Source organism: Pteropus vampyrus, unplaced genomic scaffold (assembly GCF_000151845.1).
Source record: "Pteropus vampyrus isolate Shadow unplaced genomic scaffold, Pvam_2.0 Scaffold22, whole genome shotgun sequence".
NCBI lineage: Eukaryota > Metazoa > Chordata > Mammalia > Chiroptera > Pteropodidae > Pteropus > Pteropus vampyrus.
This window is the reverse complement of record NW_011888803.1, coordinates 7,441,882-7,449,350: the sequence shown is the minus strand read 5'-3', so window position 1 is coordinate 7,449,350 and position 7,469 is coordinate 7,441,882. Positions and strand designations below refer to the sequence as shown.

The 7,469-nt window shown below is 38.2% G+C and overlaps 2 long non-coding RNA genes across 3 annotated transcripts in view; one reads left to right on the top strand and one right to left on the bottom strand.

The window, feature by feature from the left end:
• The window catches only part of LOC111736764, a 3,656-nt gene extending 1,537 nt beyond the window's left edge, over positions 1-2,119 (bottom strand). Inside the window, exon 1 of the long non-coding RNA XR_002779248.1 lies at positions 1,299-2,119. This is a non-coding gene — a long non-coding RNA (uncharacterized LOC111736764). The remainder of the gene's footprint in view (positions 1-1,298) is intronic.
• LOC111736763 lies at positions 282-7,451 on the top strand. Of its 2 annotated transcripts, XR_002779247.1 has the most exons (7): positions 282-1,024; positions 2,180-2,421; positions 2,518-2,674; positions 4,630-4,820; positions 5,262-5,423; positions 6,265-6,427; positions 7,210-7,451. It is a non-coding gene; the product is annotated as an uncharacterized LOC111736763 (long non-coding RNA). The 2 variants fall into 2 exon arrangements; XR_002779246.1 differs by lacking the exon at positions 2,180-2,421.
• Positions 7,452-7,469: the final 18 nt, after the last annotated feature.

The following is a 7,469-nucleotide window of genomic DNA, read 5'->3' as shown; positions in this document are numbered from 1 at the left end:
GGCATAATGTAAGCCAAACCTTCAAACACATATGAGCTCCCAGAATCACAGCACCCAACTACTCCTTTTAGCTGCTATTATTAATAACTTTTTTAAAACCAAAAACTTCTCAATGAATGGTTGTTGCCTGCCCATTTCCTTACACCCAGTGTCAACCCCCCAGTCTTATTCTGCTCCTGCCTAAACAATGAGGTAGCAACTTGTCTTAGTTACTTTAACTGCATCATCCCTATGGCCACCAAAATATCTTAAGAGAATCGTACGTGAAGAGCTTTGGTAAAAATAGTGTTGAAAATGTCACAACGGAATTGAATTTTTAAGCCTCTAAGACTTTATTAACCTATTCTAAAACTTCTTACAGGAAATTCATATATAACAGAATACGTTATGGTTCCTAAGTTAGCCAACAAAATCCAAAATGTCTAAACTGATGAAATTAAAATAAAACTGAGACTTATGTGAAGTATAATTCCACTGAGGTGTATGTTTTATACTCTCTTCATCTATCTACTCCTTTGAAACCGAATTTATCCACCTTTGTATTAATTACTGTAATAAAATGTTCATGAATTGCCCATCATCTGTTTCTAAACTTTTTAATTTTTTAAAAGCTTGAGATAAAAATGGGGCTTATTTGACACTTGGCACATTAGCAAAACCTACTCTTAAAGGCTGTTTATTCAAATGTTGTAACCAAACATAGAATACCCATCGAATCCAGCTCAAGCTCTTGAATGTATAACAGGGATTGGTTTATTTCCTGAATAGGCAGTTTTCTGAGTGTTACTTATAGCTAGAGCCCTCACACTTTTGTTTTGAACTTTTCCCTTTCTTCTGGACCATTTATATTTCTGCTGTAAATTTTTGATGCTATGTAGTCTTTTCACAAATGCTTTCCAACAGTGAGGGAGCTGGAATATCTCCAAAATAAATTTTTGACTCAGGCAAGTGCCTTTTTTAATGTCAGTGAGTCAGAAGCGCTAAGAAGTTACAGAAACCAGACAGAAAAGCCCTTTTGTTATCAGTAAGTTTGCTCCTTATAAATGTTTTTCTTCTACTTTCTTTCTGCTGTAACTTTGCAAAAATCAACGGTTTTCTCAACTGTTCATATTTTTTCCTGGAGGTAAAAGGAATGATTTTATTTTTTAATTAGTGAGAACACCAACAATTTTTTTTTTCATTATTATCAGAATCTTCTAGGTTTAAGCGCTTCTCTCTTTTTAAAGCGAGAAACATCCTCTTTTATCCATTTACTTTATTTGATTAGGAGGCATAGAATAGAAAGTCTGTAATCTTACCTCCTATGCTTCCTTTTTCCTGGATCCCCCAGAGAGCTCACACTGGGGAGATTCACCCCCAAATGTGCAGGCAGAGCTGAGGTTATGCAGCATTCCTGAAGGGAGCCCTGAGAAGTCCAGTGAGATGGAGCTGGGAGAGGAGCAGGAAAAAAAGAGAGGCCAGCTTTCTCTGTCCCGCTCCAACTCTAGTGACTACTCCCAAATTGAAAAAGAAAATCGGCCACATTATTTTACACTTGTAGCACTCCTGTGAAATCCAAGTGTTTATCTTATTGGTTTAGTTGCTCTAGCAAGTGCAAAATACATTACAGATCGTTTAAAAACAGCCCAAATATTTTCTCCTCACTCTTTCCCGCCAACTCGATTTGAAATCGACATTCTCAGGTTTTCTTTTCTCATCTGGGAGGAACCCAGACGATTTCTGTTTGCAGACAATAAAACCCTGTCCCATCCTCACACTAGATCTGCCTCTTCTAGTCTGGGTCAGGGAGCTGACTCAAAATGACAGTGGTGACATTGGATCACTGGGGATTCTCCCAAAGGGCAATCAGACTGGATCTGATGGTTTTCCTGAAGGTTTGTAGTTTCCCAGAAATGTGAAGAGGTAGGGAATTGGGGAGCAATTATTGTGAGTGAATGTCTAGCACGCCCTAGAATGTCTCCAGGTGTGACATCATGGAAATATTCTCTGGCTCTTTGAATGTTATCCCAAAGTTTAGCCCATTGCAGGAGCTGGCACCAGACAGATATTTTACGAATGAATGAACTGTGAGAATGAACTAAACACATACTCCATAAATACTAGGGACAGTCTTAGTTATTTTCTTTCAAATGTTTTGATTTGAAAATGTCTTAGCCATTTCCCACAATCTTGTTTCCAGATTCCATCTCCCCAAATTGACGACATAATGGTTATTGGCCTAATGACCCCTTCATACCATCAGCAAACCTGACGGCAATGATGGCATTCCATCTCTTGGTCCCTGTTAAATTTGAGCACAACAGTGGGAAGGTTTGAAACAATTATGCCCCTGAAAATATGTCAAACGTGATCATGTTCTGAGAACTCTACATGCTGCATGTGACCATGAATAAAACCATCAGGCTATGAGCTTCAGAGGTGGTATGAGCGAACGCCCTGTGTTTGCTGACATTCTTCTTGACTGCAAGGTAGAGATAATCAGATGACAATAAGATTGATCTCTTTCCTTGTCTGTAGTCAGCATTTTTGGAGTTTGCCCACCAGATGTGCCATTCAGGAAGACCAAAAGTACAACTGGATGATTATAAGCAAGATCAAGGACGTCATCCCTCGCCAAGAAAAGGTTATGAAGACCAGTAGAACCGTGCATGATGGCCTCCCAGTCTACATGCAGGTGGGTCCTTGGACTAGAGTGCCCCAGCACCTACCCTGAATTCACATCCTGGGGAACATGGCGCCCAGTGCACTCTCTCCTGAATCAATGCTGGACCGATTTGATCAGAGGTTTTCAACCTGTGTCCTGCACAATCTGATATGATTTCCTCGGAAGCCTTGTTGGCCAGTGGGTCTTCCTGAGGGGCTGATGCGGGAAGATGGTCTGCAAGCCTCCCCCCCACCTTTTTTTTTTTTTTTTGCTGCAGGTGACAAAGTCCCTTTCCTCCTCACTAGGAACAGATATAGCAATAGGGTTGGCCAGGTCCCAGGTGATGCACACACTTTAAGCAGAACAAAGAAGTACACATGAAACCCAGAACAGGAAAGGTTATCGCAAATAAGGCAATAAGCCAAGCACAGGCTCCGAGGGCTCCTTATCTCTATGTGAGAGAATGTTTCAGGCCCCAGGCACACTCCCTAGTAAATACAATAAGGTATGTAAAGGAAAAAAGAAACTACCTAACAGGAGTGTAGCCAAGAGGGCGAAAGCTGCCCCCGTGCAGTGCTATTATGCACAGAACCAAATGAGAAAAAGGGAATTCTCTGGCATCTTCGCCAAAACAAAGGACTACAGTTAGCAGTAATCATGCCACCAGATTCAAGCATCAGGCTTCAGAAATCTATTTGGAGCATACTAACTAGATAGTTGCTATGATCTAAATCCATGATTACTCACCGGACATGTTTTAATGAGATAATATATATTCAAGTGTTTTGTAAACATAACGATTAAAAATAATTATTTATGTTATTGCTGTTAATAATATAATAATGGTCACAAATAATATTATTAGTAATTAAAAGTGTAAATTTTTTTTTACATATCCAAGAGGCTTTTTGGTCAATTGGCTGTTATTAATTCTATATGTAATTTAAATAGGCCTTATTTCCTGTCTTTTTAATTCTGTGGATAATTGCCATATGATAAGGTACTTAGGTTGCAAGGATGACTAACTGAACTTTATCAATAAATCTGGGCTAAATAAGGCTAATCATTCTGTATTGCTTTATTTTTCCCCATTCCTGTGCTTTCCAAAATGAGTCAGCCTGCCTTCAGAATTCTTCAAATCATCATTTTAATTTTGTTCCATTACATCCTACTTTACTTTTTTGTTAGTCGGCATTTAATGAGGCTTTGGTTTGGGTTATAAAGTGGATGTTATTTTTAAATCTTACTTGATCTGTGATAACTTGGGCTCTGTCTCTCCACTTAAAATGACAGCAATATAGAGTTCTATTTTATCAAAAAGTATTATTAGTTTATTTCCTTTAGGTCAAGCACACCAGAGACCTATCAATTAAAATTCAAGTCATCCCCAAATAAAAGGTAGGTCTTATTCTTCAAGTGAATTCTAATTTTGCAAGGAACACATCCTCGTAGATGAAGAAAGCAAGCCCAGCTAAGATCACCCAGGCAAGAGAGAAGGGGTTTGAGAATGTACTATTAGATTCATTATTATCTAGTCTCCTTCTCGTCAGAACAACCCATGGTACTTTTTGCTTACACTGGAAAGAAATATGAGAGAGAAAAAAACTACAAGCCAGAATGAGATAACTTACTATTTTATTCACAATTTTGAAGTATAAAAAATAAAAACTTTAAAATTGATTTTGAAACAAAACAGTATGACAGTGGCAAACAGTTTTATTACCTAGTAAAGGAAAACCACGCATTATAAATAAACTATTTTATAGAGTTTTGACATTATATCAGGTAAAAGTCCAATTATTTTTTAAGTGTGTCTTCTATGAAAATAAAAGATAACACTCCGAAAGCTTTAAAAAAAGCTCTACCCTGACATGTGCACATACCGCATCAGAGAAACACTTGCAGACAATTAGAGGCATTTCTGTAAATTTTATGAAAAGGTTTTGTGTCCTTTTGTGTTTCAAAATTTATTCTGATTGTTTTAGAATTCAATGGAAGATGTGGAGAGCAAGCGAGTGGCAAAAGCAGTAGCATCAGTAGCAGCCAAAGCAGCAGCAGCCATAGTGACACTTTGAGCTTCGACGCAGGCAGCAGCAGAGGCCATGACAACAGTAGCACCCACAGCCATGGACACACGCCCAGCCCAGTAGCAGCCAAACCGCCCCAACAACAGCAGGTAAAGCACATTCTTCCAGGGGCAGCAAAGTAGGAAGAGCTCAGGATGTACCTTTGTCCAACATATGTATGCAGGTGGTGTTAGAGCAAAAACCAAATAATAAAACCAAGAGTTATAAGATGGTTGGTTAAGGTAGAGAGGCCCAGTCACTCTGTAATATTTTTAAAAAATTTTTAAGCAGTGAAAGGGAGTATTGGAATCCAACTTTTCTACTTGAACTTTTTCTTCATATAGAGCCCAATGTGCCAGGTGAGCATGAGAAAAATGATCTCATTCAAACAGCTTATGCTTATGGGACTGAACATTTTTATTATGGAAACACATGCAAGCTAATTCTTTCTTTACTATTTCCATTAAGATTGTGATTACATATTATCATTATTGTGGTGGTCTGCTTATTAAAAATATATATTTCTCCTCTTTGTTCTGTTTTAAAAACAGAGATGCAACATTCTTTTGAGATTACGGAAAAAAAAATCTATGGAATATGTGAAAAGTCTGCCGCTGAAAATAAATCGGAATTCCAATGCCCGATAGTTACTGACCTAAGGTGAAGTGACCATTACTCAGTCTTGATATTACCAGGCGGCACCTGTCATTCAGGTACGAAGGGAAATGCAGTACTTTTGTTGAGATACCGATACTCCAAATACCTACTTTTATACTAAGAGAATAGTAACTTATCCTGAGACACATCAGTTTATCTAATATAAAAGGACCCTTCACTAGCTCATGATTGTGAATTGATACAACACAATTCACATGCTGACAGGACGTGTCTAGCACAACTCAGTGAAGGAGGTGCTCGACAGGTTAAAGGAAAAAAAAAAAAACCACACAAGTACATCCCCGTGGTAGAGATGTGTGCAGTGGGCCCCCTAAATCTTGCTATCTATCTTGAAAAATCCCATTAGAGACTTAGGTTCAATGTCGATAAGAAAGACCTGCCTCTGGAAATGGCTGATACATAATATAGCATGCCAATTTCTTTCTATCTTTTTACCTTTCGTGAACCAGTGAAGTCAAACAATATCACTGGGGCTAGAATTCAGGTCTTTTAATTCTGTCCAATTCCAAAAGTTCAGGAAAGGCAGCACAGATACCAGTGGAATCGTAGTGATGATCAGGATCAATTTGCTAAGAACCAGGAGTATTATAAGTAGGACAGGTTAGCTCCCTATGAAATTAAGCCTGATTAGTGCATCCAGCTCTTGATTTATGGGGATGTATCATTCTGGCCGTGGAATTCTGTGGAGCATGTTAAGCATGACAGTTCCTTTATGTCACCAGAATACTGTTGTGTGCGTTATTGAAATGCAGTTCTTCTTAGTAAAACTGCCATCACTATGACCATCGCTACCATAGTCACCATCATCATTAACTTCACCGTTGCCATAGTCTATATGAACATTAAAGCAATTTCTAATATGTTTAAATCAACCAGAATACTGGAGAGTCCTATTCTGTATCTTGAGCCTCATGGAAGAAATGGACATTGCAGAACAGCTGGTACATCGATACTGTTATGGGTTGTGGAGAAATTTGATAGCCAGGCAGAAGAATTTGGATGCAGGAGTTCCTGCTGTTCTGGAGCAGGAATATGACAGGTGGGTGCAAGGTACTAGAAATTCAGTCTGGGTGAATTTAAGGAGAAAGAGACAGGAATGGAGGCTGCAGCTGGAAAGTCCAGAGGCAGCAGGACGTGACTGCAAGAGCTGGCTGCAGACAGGTGGTCAGATAGCCAGGGGTTGAATCTTGGCTTCACTACTCATAGAAACTTGCTTCTTGGGAAAGTCAACTTGTGTGCCTTAGCTTTGTTAAAATGGGGCTGAGAATTTTCCTTGGCTCACGTGGCCATTACTATGATCTAAGAGCAAGGATTTGGATTGGCACAGTAGTAGGTAAGGAGAAGAAATGTTAAAAATCAAACAAATAAAAAACTCCTCTCAAAGTTTTGAGCCTGGGAGAATGAAAGAATCACTACCAAGAATATAAAGGGGACTTTAAGATGAGGAAAATAACCTGCTTCCTATCAAAAACAATATTTCAACCTAAGCTTCTCAAATCCACGAAAGTAGAAGTACATTTCTATTTTGTTTCTAGTTAGTTAAAATATGGTCTTCTTCTGTAAGACCTAGGATGAGATCTTTGTTTTGATAATATTTTGGTTCTGGGAAAGGATTTTACAGCATTTTAAATGTTATTTGTGTATAGTAGGTTTAAAATAAATTTAAACTCATATCATGTAAGTAGTACTGTAATTGTCGTTATTTCATGAGGTCGATAGTATTATCTTTTATATTCATGAAAAGAATGATTATGTCTATTGATGTTTAAACAGGAGAATCCCTAAAGATACAAATAGCTTTCAAATGTTCTTTTCATCTAGAACCCACTGGTGTTGATGAGCAGGGGAACATAGACCACAAGTATGAGAATTTGGTCAAAACTGTTGAAGCTCTCACGTCATGCGCCTGTAGTAAAATGCAGTGCTCTTTATGAAGCTGTAATCCACAAGTTTAGACCATTGGACCACTGTCTTTAGATTTATTTTTTGTTGCGAGATCACAAATTATATTTAACTCGATAGTTGCTAATATAAAAATCATATCATCCCATATTATTCATGGTTTCCTAAGAACTTGTTTT